General features: G+C 33.7%; 1 protein-coding gene across 4 annotated transcripts in view; it reads left to right on the forward strand.

The window, feature by feature from the left end:
- Nucleotides 1–18,778, forward strand: part of LOC114339984 (uncharacterized) — a 1,283,677-nt gene that overhangs the window by 935,542 nt on the left and 329,357 nt on the right. Inside the window, exon 1 of one of the 4 annotated variants that reach the window (XM_050652565.1) lies at nucleotides 16,319–16,562. The exons of the other annotated variants lie outside the window; for them this stretch is intronic. The gene's annotated coding sequence lies outside the window, so the exon portion shown is untranslated. Of the gene's footprint in view, nucleotides 1–16,318; nucleotides 16,563–18,778 lie in introns of those variants that run through there. 4 annotated transcript variants of the gene reach the window in all.

Genomic DNA, 18,778 nt, shown 5'->3' on the forward strand with positions numbered 1-18,778 from the left:
TGTTTATTTTTTTTGTGAATATTTCTCTTTATTTTTATAAATTATATCAAATCTGGCAACTGTGTAGCGCAATGCAAATCTACCGACTCTGGCCACCCACAGCTGACCGGATAAAGGATGAAAATCATAAAAATCCCAGTGCCGAACGGCATAGTGGCTCGTGAGAAAAGAGAAAGATTGTATGAGCATCCTGTGTAAGTGACAGAGAGAGAGCGGTATTGCACTTTTAACATACGTTTAAATTGGAGTCTCCGTGCCAGGCTCGAAATCTCGAAAAGGAAGTTAGTGGATCTTAAGATACAATGTTTTAGATCTACATATTTCTAGTTTCTTTACGCGTTCGCTTGACGCTATTGTGTTTATTGTCTACTACTGTATTGTATATTTGTGTTTATACTCTACTATATTTTTTAATTTGTAATTATTAGTTAGTGCGTTGTGATCGTGGGTGTCGTAGGTATAAAAATAATATTTTGATTATTTTCTACGTTTAATTTATTTATTGACAATGAATCAAATTAGTATATTAAAAAACTCTTTTGGTGGTTTTTCGTTAGAAAAAAAAACTACAAATTAAAGAACTCGGTCGGCCTTTACCCGATTTAAAAATTGAAAAACAAAGTGGAAATGGACAAAAACTTTGCTGTCGTAAGTTTAATAAAATTATTTATGATAAAAATAGCTGTGGCAACTTCAACTAAAAAAGACGCAAAAAAGCCGCAACAACAATAAACTTAACATACAGAAACTAAAGTCAGAAGAAACAAAAGAAAATCTGAAACACGAAATCAACACAAATCTAGACAGAAACCCAGGAAATTATTGCAACGTAGAACAGCAGTGGCAATTCTTCAAAACCTCTATATTAGAACCAAGTAAGAAAGTACTTACTACAACCAAATGTAAGAAAGAAGAATGGATGACGGAGGAAATTCTAGAGTTGATGAATGAAAGAAGAAAAAACAAAACCATTAATAAGACCCGCTATAAACAGCTTCAAAACCAAATAAGAAGAAAAATTAGGGAGGCTAAAGAAACCTACTTCTCTGAAAAATGTAAAGAAATAGAAGAACTGCAAAACACATATGACAACTTCAACCTACATAAAAAAGTCAAAGAACTAGCCGGAATAGGAAATAGAAGAACCTCAAATATATTGCTCGACAAAAATGGAAATATTATAATGGAGACAAAACGAAAACTACGACGATGGAAAGAGTATATCGAGGAACTATTTCATGACCAGAGAGAAGCTAGTACATCCGTAGATAGCCAAACGGGAGATGTAGGCCCAGAGATAACCAAATCAGAGGTTAGTCAGGCAATAAACTCTATGAAAACCAATAAATCTGCTGGTCCAGATGAATTGCCTAGCGAGCTGATAAAGTTGGTCAACGAGAAAAACCTGGACATAATAGTAGAACTGTTCAACGCTATCTATACTACAGGAATCATCCCCAGAGAAATGTTGACATCAGCCTTTGTGTGTTTGCCAAAGAAGGTGAATGCAAAAGAATGCAGTGACTACCGAACCATAAGCTTAATGTCACATACCTTGAAAATTCTATTGAAAATTATCCACGCCAGAATACACTCTAAACTGGAGCTGGATATTAGTGACACTCAATATGGGTTCCGCAATGGTATGGGTACCAGAGAGGCATTATTCTCCTTCAACGTGCTGACACAGAGATGTTTGGATGTTAACCATCCTCTTTACGTCTGTTTTATAGACTACAATAAGGCGTTTGATAAAGTAAAACATGATCGACTCATGGAAATCTTAAAAAATAAAAACCTAGATGACAGAGATTTAAGACTAATAACACACCTCTATTACAATCAGCGAGCAATAGTAAGAATTGAAAAAGAAACATCTGAAGAAATGGAAATAAAGAGAGGAGTCAGGCAAGGCTGCATACTATCACCTCTATTATTTAACGCTTATTCTGAAGAGGTAATGCGAGAAACTCTGGAAGATGAAACAGTCGGCATAAGAGTAAATGGAGTCTTAGTTAACAACATCAGATATGCAGATGATACAGTAATAATAGCCGATAGTTTACAAGACCTGCAAAGACTCATGAGTAAAATAGTAAAGTGTAGTAGGGAGTACGGACTCTCTCTCAATATCAAAAAGACGAAGTTTATGAAAATTAGTAAAAACAACCATAATACTAACGAAATCTTGATAGTAGAGGGCCAGCAGATCGAAAGAGTAAAAAAGTACACTTACCTAGGAACACTTATAACAGAAAATAATGACTACACTGCAGAAATAAAAGTCAGAATCGAAAAAGCACGTTCTAATTTTATAAAAATGAAAAAGGTCCTATGTAGCAAAGATTTAACATTAGCTCTTAAAGTACGCCTAACAAAATGTTACGTCTACAGTGTTCTATACTATGGAGTGGAATCATGGACGTTAAATGTAGAGACAATGAGACGACTTAACGCCTTTGAAATGTGGACCTATAGAAAAATTATGAGGGTTTCCTGGGTAGATAGAGTTACAAACAATGAAGTACTGAGAAGAATAGGTAAAGAAAAGGAAGTTGAACTTACAATTAAAGAAAAGAAGCTACAGTATCTCGGACATGTGATGCGGGGCGAGAAGTATGGCATCCTACGACTCATAATGCAGGGAAAGATAGATGGCAGAAGAAGCATCGGAAGAAGACGAATTTCATGGTTGAAGAACCTGAGAGAGTGGTTTGGATGCAGCTCGAAACAACTATTTAGAGCTACTGCCTCAAAAATTAAAATAGCTATGATGATTGCCAACCTCCGTAGCGGAGATGGCACCTGAAGAAGAAGAAAAATAGCTGGTTGTGTTTGGAGGTGACGAGACTTGGTCAAACAAAGGCACCGATGATCTTGTACATATATGGGAGAAATTGAAATCCCATGAAAAATCTAAAGTGCACATGAATAACGTTTTTAGCTTTTCAATGCTTGGTAAGTTAAATATAAAAACCCAATTAAATTCAGCTTATCGTGATACTCTATTTATATTTTATATCCTTTTTGACCATATCGTAAAACCGCCACAAAAAATTTAGGCAGCTGCCCGGATTCTGGCACTACCTTCCTAAAGTTATACGAGCCGCCACTGATCAAGATAACTGCTACAAAGCGAAAACCAGCAATTAATAGCAAAGCTCAAGAAGTTACGAAGGATTTATTTTCCACAGCGATAGAAAAACGACCCAAAGGTAAAAGTAACAAAGAACCTTCCAAACAACAAGAAAAATCAAAAGACAAAAACAAAGAACAGGAAGAAAAGAAAATTTAAAAAGTAGTGAATCATGGTTCTGTTATGTATGTAATGAAGACCCCCAGGCTAATATGAGATTATGTCTTGCATGTGGCCAATACGTGCATGAAGATTGTGTGGGTCTTTCTAAACATGATAAGGACAAATTCATATGCCCCAATTGTTCTCAAAAATAGTCAATGTCTCACATTAGTTTTTTAAATGTTAAGGTTCATTATTATTACTTATTTTTATTAACAAAATACCTGTTCGTTTTATTGCCAGTACTGCGGCAATATTAAGGGTAGAGGTTCCAAATATTGCCAGTTGGCAATCGTTTAAAAAAAGAAGAATATATATTTTTTTGATTGTTTTATTTTTATAATTGTTTAGAAATTAGACTATAAACATGTTTGTTACTTGTTTAATAAATTTACAGGTTATTTCAAATAAATTTGTATTTAATAAAAAATAATAAGTGTTAGCATGGCAATATTTAGCTCACTTACTACTACTTGTCTGACTTCCAATCGCCACTTCGTCCGGTTGTTCCATAGGTCCTCTTCTATGTCTCTTTCTTTCAGCTCTTTATTTATTCCTTCGCTCCAACTATTTCTCGGTCTACCTCGTTTGCTCTTTCCTTCTGTTTGCCATTTTAGTACATATTGCCAATACAATAAAAGATTTAAAAAAGTTGAAGAATTAATAATAGACCAATAATCATCAAACAAAATCTATATTAAATCCAAATTGCATGCGTTTGATTTCAGTTCATATTTTTTTATCCCCTACCTACCTACCTACAGTAAATCACTCGAAACTCCAGAAGATGACATGACCTCGACACCAGGTGCTCCGGGTGTCGTTCTGATGGCATATTATTTTTCAGTAACTCCAAAAATCCCCCGAAAAATCTGTTTGCATCAATTTACTGCACAAATACCCTCAAAACTTCAGAAGGTGACGTGCCTTAGCAGTGACACTGACACACTGAGCACCAGGTGCTCCGGGGGTCGACTCTGATGGCGTATTCGTGTTCAGCGACTCCAAGAACCTCCAAGTAATCCGTTTGCATCAATTTAGTATTTAGTGCTTATAACCCTGGAACCTCCAGATAACGTACCTTAGCAGTGACGGGTCACCTGGGCACCAGGTGCACCGGGGGGTCGGTTCTGATGGCGTAGTCTCTTTGGAGATCCCAAAAACCCCTCGAGTAACAAAATCTGGCCCTTAATATGCTTATTTTGACATGTTTATTCACTTTTAGATGCATTTTATGCCTTTAAAATGCAATTATGCATTTTCACCCATTTTGACTTTTTTCCTGACATTGACATTCTCCTGATAGCCCAGTCGGGATAGCATTTGACCTTGCATTAGGAGCTGCCCCAAATTTTATTTTTCTAATCTTTAGGGAGGGTCAATATTAGTATAAATTTAAAATCTCGACTAAATTCCGCCGTTGCGTTAACCGCCATCTTGATTTTAAACGAGAACCGTTTTTGCTCAATATCTCCGCCATTTTCAATTTTTTGACAAAAAGTCTAGAAACTGAAATTGTTGAAAATGCGATTTTCTATAGTTTCATTTATTATAATTGTTTTCGTGCGGTCGATATTTTCCGAGTTGTGAGGGGAAAATAGTGACAGTTGTAGCATAATTATTGAATTATTGAATTATCTCGTTTATTATTAGTTTTACAACAAATATATACCTATACAAAAATGAAGAGAATTAAATTTTGTACAATTTTGATGCCGTACATTTTTTTTGACAAAATCAATATGTATTTAAGGTAGTACGTATGTGGTAAAGGTACGAGCGTAAGACCTGATTGATTTTCTAGCAATTGTTTTTGTTCAATATCCCCGCCATTTTCAACTTTTCGACAAAAAGTGTAAGAACTGAAATTGTTGCAATTACGATTTACTACAATTTTTCGAGAGAACCAGTGGCAGGTCTACAAGGGGGGGAATGGGAAAATTCCGCCCAACTGGGTCCAAAATTAAAAAAAAAAAATTGTTGAAACATCACGATATATTAGCTGACATAAAACTTAAAATATCGACAGTCAAATTCAACCAATCAAACCCGCTAGTTAATAAAATTAAGTGAACTTAATGCATATAATGTCTTTTTATGTCTTTTATATACTTAGTTTGGTTGATGTTTCATTGGAAGTTTCAAAAATTGTATAAAATATAATTCTCTTTATTTTTGTTTATGTACAATTATGTCGTAAAGTTAATAATAAATGAGACAATTCAATAACTATGCTTCCCCTCCGCTTCCATTATTTTCCCCCTTAACTCGGAGAATATTGGTCGTATAAAAAAATTGTGCCGAAGAAATTGTAGGAGATTGCATTTCCAACAATTTTCTTTCCCACCATTTAGGTTGAAAAGTTGAAAATGGCGGAGATATTAAGCAACAACAGTTCTCATTTAAAATCAATATGGCGGCTAATGCAACCGCGGAATTCAGTCGAGATTTTAAATTTACACTACTATTGATCTCTGCTAAAGGATAGAATTATAAAATTTGGGGCAGCTCGGAAACAAAATTCCATTCAATAATTATGCTTCCCCCTCCACTTTTTACTATTTTCCCATGTAACTCGGAAAATATCAACCGCATGAAAAAATTGTTAAAAAGAAATTGTAGGAAATTTTATTTTGAACAATTTTAGTTGAAAATGGCGTAGATATTGAACAAAAACAATTGCTATAAAATCAATCCGATCTTACGCTCGCGCCATTACCGCATCCGTACTACCTTAAATATTAATTTTAGCAAAAAAATGGAAGAGATCAAAATTGTGTAGAATTTAATTCTCTTCATTTTTGTATAGGTACATATTTGTTGTAAATCTAATAGTAAACGAGATAATTCAATAATTCAATAATTATGCTCCAACTCTCACTATTTTCCCCTCATAACTCGGAAAATATCGGCCGCACGAAAAAAATTATAATTAATGAAATTATAGAAAATCGCATTTTCAACAATTTCAGTTTCTAGACTTTTTGTCAAAAAATTGAAAATGGCGGAGATATTGAGCAAAAACGGTTCTCGTTTAAAATCAAGATGGCGGCTAACGCAACGGTGGAATTCAATCGAGATTTTAAATTTATACTAATATTGACCCTCTCTAAAGATTAGAAAAATAAAATTTGGGGCAGCTCCTAATGCAAGGTTAGGCCTGTTATTCGTCTAACCCGACTGGACTATGAACACAATGCAAAAAGTTGCAAACCTCTATGTGTTGTAAATGCCCTGGGTCTAACATACCATACACGATACACATACAACTTATAAAAACTGTAAATATCATATAAAATAACATAGGTATAATGTAAAACGTATAACTGTACTTTTAAAACCATTTCTAAATAGTATGTGATTTGCTTGGTATAAAGTTGTATACATTACAGGATTAAAGGTCAAATTAAAAACTGTCACATCAATCTAAAACCTTGATGTTCATGCAATTTCTACAAAACATTAGTGCAAAAATAAAACAATAGTGATGTGATGATCAAGCATCCAGCGCGTCTATCGGCCAGGCAAGCGAGAGTTCCTAGAACTCTCGATCCTACACAGAACTCGTTTTTAACAGAAGCGATGTTGCCAGATATAAAAATTTACGTGTGAGTCACAATAAAACGTGTATCATTTAATAAAATGTTTGAGGATGTTTTATTACTAATTTATAATGTGATAATTTTTATTATTATATTTATAATTAGCTTTATTTTATAACATTTTTATGCATGCGATATATTTATTGCCGTAACGTTGTACTCTGCTGTATCATGTCCATTGTTCGTATTTTTTATATTCCACGATGTTTCAAAACATTTATTATTTTGTGTGTTGTTTTGTTTGATAGTCCGGGCCCTTAAATTGACTACGGCAGTTTTAATACACCTTTCTTATTTATTGTTCTGCTGTCTTATTTTATTTACTGCAGATTCTGTATATCGGCAGATTGTACTTTATCGATTGCAATTCCATTTATATTTGGTTAACCCTAGACCCCCAAATTTCAAAGACCTTAAAAATGGGATTGGTCAACTGTTCAATATTTCCAATACTGACAAGGTTTCGAATCTTAAACACGCGAGACAATCAGAAAGGAGATTGTTACGGAGAGAAGAAGAAAGTTATAACGAATTCGATAGAAAGTATATAAAACAAATAATTTTATTTTAACAGAGCTAAAATCAGTGACAGATTCTCCGATAAAGCCCAACTACAACAGTTAAATTATTTTGGACATGTCAGATAGAGACAATATGAAGAGTGTCATTATTGAGGGGAAGGTAGAAGGTCCCGGGAAATGTACGAATTAATAGAAAAGGTCGAAGACAGAAATCTATAAAGATGGACCATACACGACATCAAAACTACCACACTCCCTTCCCAGGCTAAAGACCGCTTGGATTTCTTAATATGGTTTTTATGGCGTAACTCTTGCTGATAATGGTTATGTTTGCAACTAATCGTTGGAAGTCATCTTAAAATAATAAAATATTGGCCATATACAGAATATTATTATTAATAACCTCACCATAGCCCATCCGAGAGCCTTAATTTAATAACTTATCATGATAAGAGATCACTTTCTGCTCCGTCGTGGTCGCTAATGCTGAGGTGAATATGACCGCTCTGGATGACTTAACCATGAGTATCAGACGTTACCCAGGTAATGCGAAGCAGTGCAGAGAATGACTATTCATTTCCTAGCTTGTCGTGGGGTAATAGTTGACCAATACCTCATATAGTCCTGTCGCCAGAGGGGGTACAACAGCCTTCTATATTCAGATAGACTTACCTAAGTGTTTTTATGTATTTTGACCCATAGAACACGAATTTTTTGGGTAACAGTTGATCCGGATGTCGGTAATATTGTTATAAACAAAGAACTTGAGGAATTACATAACAGTGATTTTTCGCAAAACAAAACTTTTTTTTGTATTTTTTGGGTCATTCTAAGCAAAAAATGTTGTACAAGTTCTTTCGTAGGATGCATAGTTTTCGAGATAAACGCGGTTGAACTTAAAAAAAATCGAAAAATTGCAATATTTGAACCAGAATAACTTTTGATTAAAAAATAAAATAGCAATTCTGATTACCGAATTTGAAAGTTCAAGTCTATCAAGACTACAAATTCTATCGGTTTTGGTTATTTGCATTGCTAAAAATTAATTTTTTTATTGTTAAACAAAGCTATAAACACATAGTGCTTGAGTGATGTTTTCAATGCATCTCTCATTTAAAATCGAACGAGTAGGCGCGTCTACAAACAGGCAATTTCTAGGTAGCATGCATTAAAACGCATGCATTGGGCACGAGAAACACTATTTGTTTGTAGCTTTGTTTGACAATAAAACAATTAATTTTTAGCAATGCAAATAATCAAAACCGGTATAATTTGACTTGAACTTTCAAATGTGGTAAGCAGAATTGCTATTTTATTTTTTACTCAAAAGTTATTCGGGTTCAAAAATTGCAATTTATCGATTTTTTGAAAGTTCAACCGCGTTTACTTCGAAAACTATACATCCTACGAAAAAACTTGTAAGAACATTTTTTGCTTAGAATGACCCAAAAATACAAAAAAATGTTTTGTTTTACGAAAAAGTTCCTCAATTTCTTTGTTTATAACAATCTTATTGACATCCGGACCAACTGTTATCCAAAAAATTCGTGTTATACGGGTCAAAATACATAAAAAAACTTGGATAAGTCTATCTGAATAAAGGAGGCCGTTGAATCCCCCCCCTGGCGATAAGACTAATATTAAAAAAAACTTTTTTATAAAAGGTGACACATAGTTTCAATAACTTATGTTTTCGTTACTATAGATCAAACAATAGTTAAATGGTTTCTTTAACTCCTAAGAAAATGTTGCAAACGCTATAAATTTAAAATCCGCCTAGACAGTCAATAAGAAATAAGAATGAACTTGTTTGTAGTCGAGGATCAGTATGCAAACTAAACTATAAATATAAGTTTAAAAGGCCGTTTGCCGTTCTTTTTCCAGTTAAGAATGAATGGGAGTCGAATAGATTGAATCTTATGGTGGCTGATGAAGGAGTTGGAAGCCTGATTGAAAGCCCAGGTAATTCCTCTACTAAGTTCCAATTGGAAATTTATGCTATAGCTATGTTCCTGTCAGAAACTAATACACAGTGACCTATCTATAAAAATTATAATGCATTATAGGCACTGGAATAGAATCGGATTGACTTCCAAGTTAGTTTGGAACTGTCTTTAGTGTCTGATTCAGATCGGAAAAACAACAAAGTAAGATTACTCTGGATGTCTAGACATACTGATATTGAAGAGAATAGGAAACAGGATCTACTTGCCAGGGGAGGGACAAAAGAAAGATTTATAGGCCCAGAGTCTGTCGTAGGCATAGCAGGAAGCGTAACCAAAAGAGCAAAATTAGAGTGGGTGGAACGGATGAAACGTAACCACTGGTACGAACAAATGGGTCTCAAACATTCATAGGCTTTTATACATGAATCTTCGAAGGGGAGAACTAAAGATCTACTAAATATGAATAGGAATGATCAATTATTGATGATGATGTGTGTCGCCTCAAGGGACACATCGAATAAAATCGGACTGATAGAAAGTGCCAATTGCAGATTGTGTCTGTCTGACGAGAGATTGGCAGAACACGTTCTTATGCAAATACTAAGGTTTGGGATAGGATAAAGCTTCAGTACATTTAAGCATGATGAACTCTAGTCCTACGACTTTGTAGAAGTATCACATAAGGCCGTAATAGAGTTTGTTAAAAAGGCTGGGCTGAAGGGACAACTATAACCTAGGCATTAGTCACAATAGAACTCTTAAGTCGAGTGGCACGGTGTTTAAGCGCCCTCTCACATTGAACTTAACCTAACACTAAAGATTAGAAATCTCCATATTAAACCAGACAAGGAAGATCATTAGGATGAAGCCAAGAAGACTAAGTTATACGGGATTTTGTACACGTCATTCTCATTTTCACTGTTTTCCCGGTATATCACTTTTATTTGTTTGTTTTTTATTATACCTCTTCTCTTCTTCTTCTTCTTCTTCTTATTCTTAGCCTTCTATCGTCCGCGTTTCGACATAGGCCTCTCCCAACTCCTTCCACCGGTCTCTATCCTGAGCAACATTTTTTACTGATTGTTACTGTTTTGCTTGTTTTCAAGAGCTCGACAATTATACCGTCGTGTCCTGGGTCCTGGGTCCTGCAGCTTTATTATTTTCTAGTTCTTTTAAAGGTATTTTATTCTATTTCGAATCACTTTATATTTGGTAGTACTTCTGATCCCACGTTTTTTATTTTTCTTTTGACGTTCTTCTTTGTTGATTCATTAGGCTGGCTTTGCGAGCTGTACAAGGTTTTGTAGAAGTCTTCGACTATTTTTGTTATTTTATATTTGGCTTTCTCTTCCTTACTATTGGCGTCTTTAATTTGGATGATTTTTTGAACACACACTACGGGTCTTAAACACCTATGTGATTTTCAATGACTCGCTCTATTAAGTTATCGTTCCATTTTTGTATGCCGCGTTTTAGTTCTTTTCAAATTTTTTTTATTAAGTTCTATGTATTCTTGAGTATGGCGTTTGTTTTGCGCTAGTAGTTGTCTTCTTTCCGTCATTAGTTGTTTAGTTTCGTTGCTTATTTTGTCTTCTTTGACTATGAAGGTAACCATTAAGCAAGAAAACTTCAAAAAGGCTTGGCGAAAAGAAATTTGGCCAAATGGAACACTAATATCGAAGTTTTTAACGAAAAAGAGGACACTACCGCAATCACTGGAGGTAGGTCCTCAAGAAAATTGAATCCACATAAGAGAAATAACAAAAACTCCCTTAGCATTTACTATCAAAATGTACGTGGAATACGCACGAAACTAAGAGAATTCTCATCATCAATAATATCAGATGAACTTGATGTTATACTCCTAACAGAAACATCTTTACATTCTGAAATCCATGATAAGGAACTAAACATTGACGATTACGTTATTTATCGATGTGATCGTTCAAAAGAAACAAGCAATGCTCAACGATTGGGTGGATCACTAATTGCAGTTAAGAGAACACTACAATCTTCAGTTTTAAAATCTACTATATCAAATATAGAAAATGTTTTTGTACAAATCATATGTGCTACTAAGAAAATTCTTTTTGGGTGTGTCTACATTCCTCCAGATGCGTCATTGGAAATTTATGAAGACTATGCAAGATCAGTGGAAGAAATATTGGCAAGTCAGAATTTTTCGTCAGTATTTTTATCTGGTGACTTTAATCTATCAAAGATAAGATGGGAAAGTGATGAATTTGGTTCTAGAGCTATTGGTATGTTAACGGATAAAGTTGAATGCATATCTAGCCTTTTTGCTTACTTAAATTTTTTTCAAGTAAATACTATACCTAATTATCTCGGTAACTACCTTGATTTGATTTTCACAAATGTTGAAAATATAAAAACACGAGCCAAGACCGTACCAATTGTTAAATGTGACAGACATCATCCAGCCTTAATTTTTGATCTAAATCTTGATAAGATATCTTTGCTAAAATTTGACTATGTTTATACTGATTTTAGAAATGCTAATTATATCCAAGTGAATGAATTTTTAGGTTCTTTTAATTGGGATGATATTTTTATGAGTAATAATATTAATCAAGCTATACACATGTTATATGAAATATTACATTATGCTATAGACGTTTTTATACCAAAACATAGATGTAAAAACCGTAAATTTCCAAAATGGTACTCACCCGAATTGAAAGAACTTATTTTTTCTAAAAAACAAGCTCACAAAAAATATAAGTTAACAAAATTACCTGAAGATTATAAAATTTTTTCAAATCTTAGAAAATAATGTAAAACTCAATCAGTAAATAGCTATAATGTATATGTTAGGGATCTAGAAGGGATTGTGTCAAATAAAAAGGAATTTTGGAAATTTGTAAATAGTAAACGGAATCATTATGAATTACCTAGTACTATGAATTATGGCGATATTTCAACGGATGATCCTCAACAAATTTGTAACTATTTTGGAAGTTTTTTTGCCTCTGCATATACAATTTCGAATTCTAGTTTAGATACAGCAAAATCATTTCTATATAATAATTATGTCGATATTAATAGTTGTGATATTAGTGAAGTAGATGTATATAATAGCATAGAAAAAATAAACCTTAATCTAAAATGCGGCCCTGATAATATTTCACCCATATTTGTTTATAATTGTAGATTCATCCTTTCTCAGGTTTTATGTAAAGTTTTTAATTTGTCGTTGTCTCAAGGTGTTTTTCCTGATAAATAGAAAGATAGTTATGTTACCCCGATACACAAAAATAACGATAAGAAATCTATTGAGAACTACAGAGCAGTTTCAAAAATCTCTATTTTTGCTAAAATCTTTGAAATGTTAATAACTGAAAAATTATATCCAAAAATAAAATCCATACTAATAAATGAACAACATGGTTTTATGTCAGGTAGATCTACATCTACAAACCTACCTGTATTGGAGGAATTCATTTTAGAGGCCTTGGAGAGCCGGTGGCAGGTTGATGTGATCTACACCGATTTCTCCAAGGCATTTGACAGAGTGAATAAGGATATATTAGTTAAAAAATTATCTGCATTAGGAATTCATGGATCATTATTATCATGGCTTGAAAGTTACTTAACAAATAGAAGACAATTTGTCAAAATTCATGATTGCTTATCATCAGAAATTAAAGTCTTATCAGGAGTTCCTCAAGGAAGTCATCTCTCTCCAATGCTTTTTAATTGTTTTGTCAACGATGTTTTAAACTGTTTTTCCGATTGTAAAATATTACTGTATGCTGATGATTTAAAGATATTTAGGGTAGTTAAGATATAAATGACTGTCTTCTAATACAAGAGAATCTTGATAATTTTTTCAGGTGGTGTTGTGACAATAAACTGAATTTAAATATTGATAAATGTAAAATAATGAGATATCACAGAATCTTACAACCTACACTCTTTAACTATTCGATTGACAACAGAAACTTAGAAATTTTAACATCCATTAAAGATTTAGGCATTATTTTTGACTCATCTTTGAGTTTTACTAAGCACTTTGAGTTTGTTGTTAATAGAGCTTTGAAGATGCTTGGTTTTGTAAAACGTAGTCTTTCTGATTTTAATAATATAAATTGTCTTAAATCTGTCTATTGTGCATTAGTTAGATCAATATTAGAATATTCAAGCTGCATATGGACACCCTACTACAGATGCCACATCGATAATATAGAGAAAGTCCAAAAAAAATTTCTAAGATTCATTGCATATAAACTAAATATACCATCTGAAAACATCAATTATAGTGAAATTCTCAACTTATTAGATTTATCATCACTGGAAAATAGAAGATCATTTCTTGATTTAGTTTTCTTATATAAGATTGCTAATGGATTGGTTGATTGCTCAACACTTCTTGAGAAGATAAAATATAGAGTTCCTCAATGTAATACTCGTAGTAAAGAACTATTTTTTGTAGACTTTCATTGCACCAATTATGCACAGAACAAAGCAATTGGAAGAATGTCTAAGGGGGCCAATAATATCGATATTGACTTTTTTGACTGTTCATTGCCTAGTTTTAAGAAAAAATTGAAAAAAAAAATGCTAAATTGTATTTAATATATGTGTGTATATATGTGTGTATATGTGTATATATGTATGTATGTATATATATGTATAGGTTTTTGATTTTTCAGTCTTTATATAGTGATATTGTTCTATATTTTAATATGTATTTATGATTGTGATACTACCTATATCTATTGTGATATGTGGTATTTTTGTAAATGGTATTTTGGCCGTAAATAAACTATTTATTTATTTATTTATTCTTTAGTCCTTAGGATCATATTTGAACTTATCCGCTAAGACTTCTCGGAACTGCTATTCATTTGTTTTTAGTTTAAAGGCATCTATCCGCGTTGTCTTTTTAAATATTCTTTTTCTCTCTTCTTTCATGTTAATATTTATTTTTGCTCTAACTATACGATGATCACTACCCGTTGTTACGTTGTTGATTGTTGTTACGTCTTCAAATATTCTTTTGTTGTCTGAGAGAAAATTTATTATACCTAGGTAGTCTTATAGGACCATAAGCCTAATGAGCCATCTTTTCAAGCTGTTTTTAAAAGTCATCCATAATAGAATTTACCGAAAATGCGAAGAACAAATTGCGCCCAATCAGTTTGGATTTGTGAACGCCGTTGGTACGAGGGAGGCTTTATTTAGCGTGCAGGTGTTGTTTCAGAAATGTAGAGATGTCAGCTGTGATGTTTTTGCATGCCTGATTGACTACAAAAAGGCTTTCGATAGAGTCCGACATGAACAAATGATGGAAGTGCTGAAGAGGACAGGGATTGACGGAAGAGACCTGAAAATAATAGCTAACCTGTATTGGAATCAATCAGCAGTGCTCCGAATAGATGGAGAATATACAGATCAGGTCAAAATCTTAAGGGGAGTGAGACAGGGATGCATAATTTCACCGCTGATATTCAATCTGTACTCAGAGCACATTTTTGAAGAGGCTCTAAAAGATATTGATGAAGGCATCTCAATAAATGGAGTCAAGCTCAGTAACCTGCGATATGCAGATGATACAATAGTGTTTTCCAATACCATAGAAGGGCTGCAAAACTTAATGGATAAAATAACTGAAACCAGTAGAACATATGGACTAGACATAAACACCAGCAAAACCAAGCTAATGATCATCAGCAAGCAAAACATAACAGGAGTAAATCTGTATGTGAACCAAATGAGAATTGAATGTGTCTCACAATACAACTATTTGGGAACTATAATCAATGAGTCGTGGGACAATACTCAAGAGATTAAATGTCGCATCGGAAAGGCAAAGAGTGCATTCTTGACTATGAGCTCTGTGTTCAAGAGCCATGCCATCACTCTAAAAACAAAAATAAGGCTCCTTAAATGTTACGTGTACTCAGTGCTTCTATACGGAGTAGAAACGTGGACATTGAAGGCGGAAACTCTATCGAAACTTCAGGCTTTTGAGCTATGGTTGTACAGAAGGATCCTGAAGATACCATGGACAGACAAAGTCACCAATGAAGAAGTACTACGGAGGATGAACACAACCGCAGATTTAGTCAACATCGTGAAGGGCCGTAAGCTGCAGTACTTGGGGCATATAATGTGAAATCAAGGCAGACACGGGCTGCTCCAGTGCATTTTACAAGGTAAAATTGAAGAAAAAAGGGCTCCAGGACGAAGAAGAATATCCTGGCTTGCTAACCTGAGAGCATGGTATAGAAAGACCTCAACACAACTATTCCGTATAGCAACTAACAGAGTCATCATAGCCAGAATGATCGCCAACGTTCGGAACGGACAGGCACTCTAAGAAGAAGAAGTTTATAGGAACCAGCCATGTTTATAATTTTGAACTGAAAATTCTAAAGAGGTGCTGTGATCAAAGTCTGATCTTATTGTGCTTCTGTTCTTGATATGCTGTTAACTGGTTAGTGCTGGTATGTTCTTACTGGTAGTTTCTTCTTTCCGTGTCGTTAACCAGATATTGCTGCTTTTTATCGAATTGTCAGCGAAACAGTTTGCTTCATTTAGTTTTATCAGGGTTACTTCCTTAATTTTATTCTTTTTTGTCCGTTTCTTTTTTATCCACTATTTCGTAGACTACCCTTGTATACCCATTATAATTTTCCGTTCCATTTTTAATGAAGAACCCAAATAAAATCTCAAAAAGGCTAAAATGCATTTATAACTGCCCTTTCCCCAGAGCTGTTGTTTTATCCCCTCTTCAGTTCCTCTTTTAAAATGTAAATTATTCTGATTGCTAAATTAAAGTCAATAAAAACTAGATTAAAAATCAATATCTCCAGCATGCATAATCTTTAAACCATTCTAAAAATCCGTGACGAAATCCGGCAACACTGCAACGCTTCCTCGCTGTTAGAAGAACGGCCTACCCTCTTGTCTGTTATATTATTTAAAATTCGAACAAATAATTACAGTTAGGTACCTGAAGGGTCCGTGGAAAATACTACTAAAGATGTGTTTGTGTTTGCTTGTACAGCTGTCTGATGTGCTTCGTAGTTTATTTATTTCTAGTTTCCAGAAAATGGTTGTGATGTAGTTTATGTGTTGTTAGTTTCCAGATAGTGATTGTGATTGAGTTTGTGTTTGTAGTTTTCCAAACGTGATTATGAAGGAGTTAATAATGGAATTTAGTCGCAAGGTAGATGTTTTGATTATATTTCGATAGGATTATTTGGAATTACGTTAATTGCAATAGATACGTTATAAATTAAGCGTACTATACAGTTTTATTATTTGCAATTGAAACAGCAGTGAAAACTTATAAACTTCTATCTACGAACTGTTGTAACCTTTTACATAGATACTAATAAACGATTGAAGCGATTATAAAGTTTACATATACCTAAAATAAACTATAACCTCGTTTGATCTTGAAAAATACAAATACAAAAGCATTTATATATTTATATTTCATCATTTTATATCATGGTTACCATGGTTTTAGTATATTGTATTAGTGTGACCAACTCCAATTCAGTCGAATTCGGGACAAGGCTTAAAAAAATACCTAAAATCCGGGACTTTTCGATAAAAACCAGGCTATTTTTTTTAATATAGAATTTAATATAATCATTTTATTGATTATTTAACCTTTTTATGTTAACAAAAATTTCTTTGATGGGATGGATTGTAATGATAATTACATTTTTGTTAGTTTTCGACGTTTCGACTTCCAATCCGGAAATCGTTCTCAAAAAAGGAAAAATTAAAAAATCAACTGATGTTGGATTTCCATGTAAATAGAACCTTAGGTTAATATAAAAATATATTTATCATTGTTATCACTATTTAATATCCATTCTTATGAATCGTCTTTTCAGAAGACGATAATTAAAATACTGAAACAGGGAAAAGCCCAGAATTTGTGTTTTCGTAGAACTATTTATATAACTACGATATAAAATGCATGCGTTTTAGGTCTGGATCCCGCGTATGAAAAAAAAGTTGATTAATAGCAAGCTGAAAATTTGTTAATAGCTTAAGGGTGTCTAGTCGGATAAACTTTGATATATGGGAACACTGGAACAGGGGCAGTTTTAATTGTGGAAGAGGTTAAAAATTTGGAACGGTCAGACCACGAAAACGGCACATTTATTTTGTCCGACAGAACAGACTTAAACTCTCCGAACAAAGATTAAACTCTCATGCAAAAATCAGACTGCTATTTATCACCTGTCATAATTCCTGTCTTTTGACATATTCTACATGTTCCACTCATTAAAACTCCCATTTGGTGATAAATAGCAGTCTGATTTTTGCATGAGAGTTTAATCTCTGTTCGGAGAGTTTAAGTCTGTTCTGTCGGACACAATACATGTGCCGTTTTCGTGGTCTGACCGTTCCAAATTTTTAACCTGCCACAATTAAAACTGCCCCTGTTCCAGTGTTCCCATATATCAAAGTTTATCCGACTAGACACCCTTAAGCTATTAACAAATTTTCAGCTTGCTATTAATCAACTTTTTTTTCATACGCGGCATCCAGACCTATTTTGGATGTGGTATTAGTTTTACACTCTAGAAATTGTCGACTTTTTTCGTCCCACCAATTCAATTTTATGTGAATTCTTAGAAGAATAACGTATTCAAAATTTTAAAATATAATTTTACCAAAACGCTGAAAATCCGGATGGCCCGGAAGCCTTGTCCGGGACGCCGGGACACGACTTTGTAATTCGGGCCATGTCCCGGATTTTTCGGGCTAGTTGGTCACACTATGTATATTCCTTCTTTTAACTTCTTGAGAGTCGTATTAGTCTGGGCAAGTTATCGTAAAAAGTCCATTTTTTGGGAATAGCTTTTTAGAAGATATTTTATTGCTGGAATTGGAATCGAACCTTAAGATTGTATATTTTAGTAAAAGTTTATTAACAAATTAGCGCTCCAAAATCTTGTTTTTTCAATTATTGCTCTGTAACTCCAAAGATTTTAACTTTAAACCGAGAAAACCCCAATTAAAATTTCACCGTAATTAAATTCTGTCGAGAGCAGTGTTGCCAATCGCATTTCTCTAGACTCTAGATCATCCGATGATCGCTAGAAAAATATCCGGATTTGTCACGAAAAGGTACGCTAGGTTAAAAATTTTTCTGTTATTAAAATCAATGTTGCCAATGTTATTCTTTTGGTCCCGTTAACAACCATCTAATAACAAAATCCGTTGTTCATACGCCAATCAGTTGATTGTAATCAATTATCATTATGATAATTAACATAATTGATTGATTAATTACGAAGAAGTAGAAATATATGAAGCAGGAAGAAATAGACCAGAACTGGAGGAGGAAGAGGAACCAGAGAGTATAAGGAAGGAAGAACTGGAAGAAGCTATAAACAATATTAAACTTGGAAAAGC

This window comes from Diabrotica virgifera, chromosome 6 (assembly GCF_917563875.1).
Source record: "Diabrotica virgifera virgifera chromosome 6, PGI_DIABVI_V3a".
NCBI lineage: Eukaryota > Metazoa > Arthropoda > Insecta > Coleoptera > Chrysomelidae > Diabrotica > Diabrotica virgifera.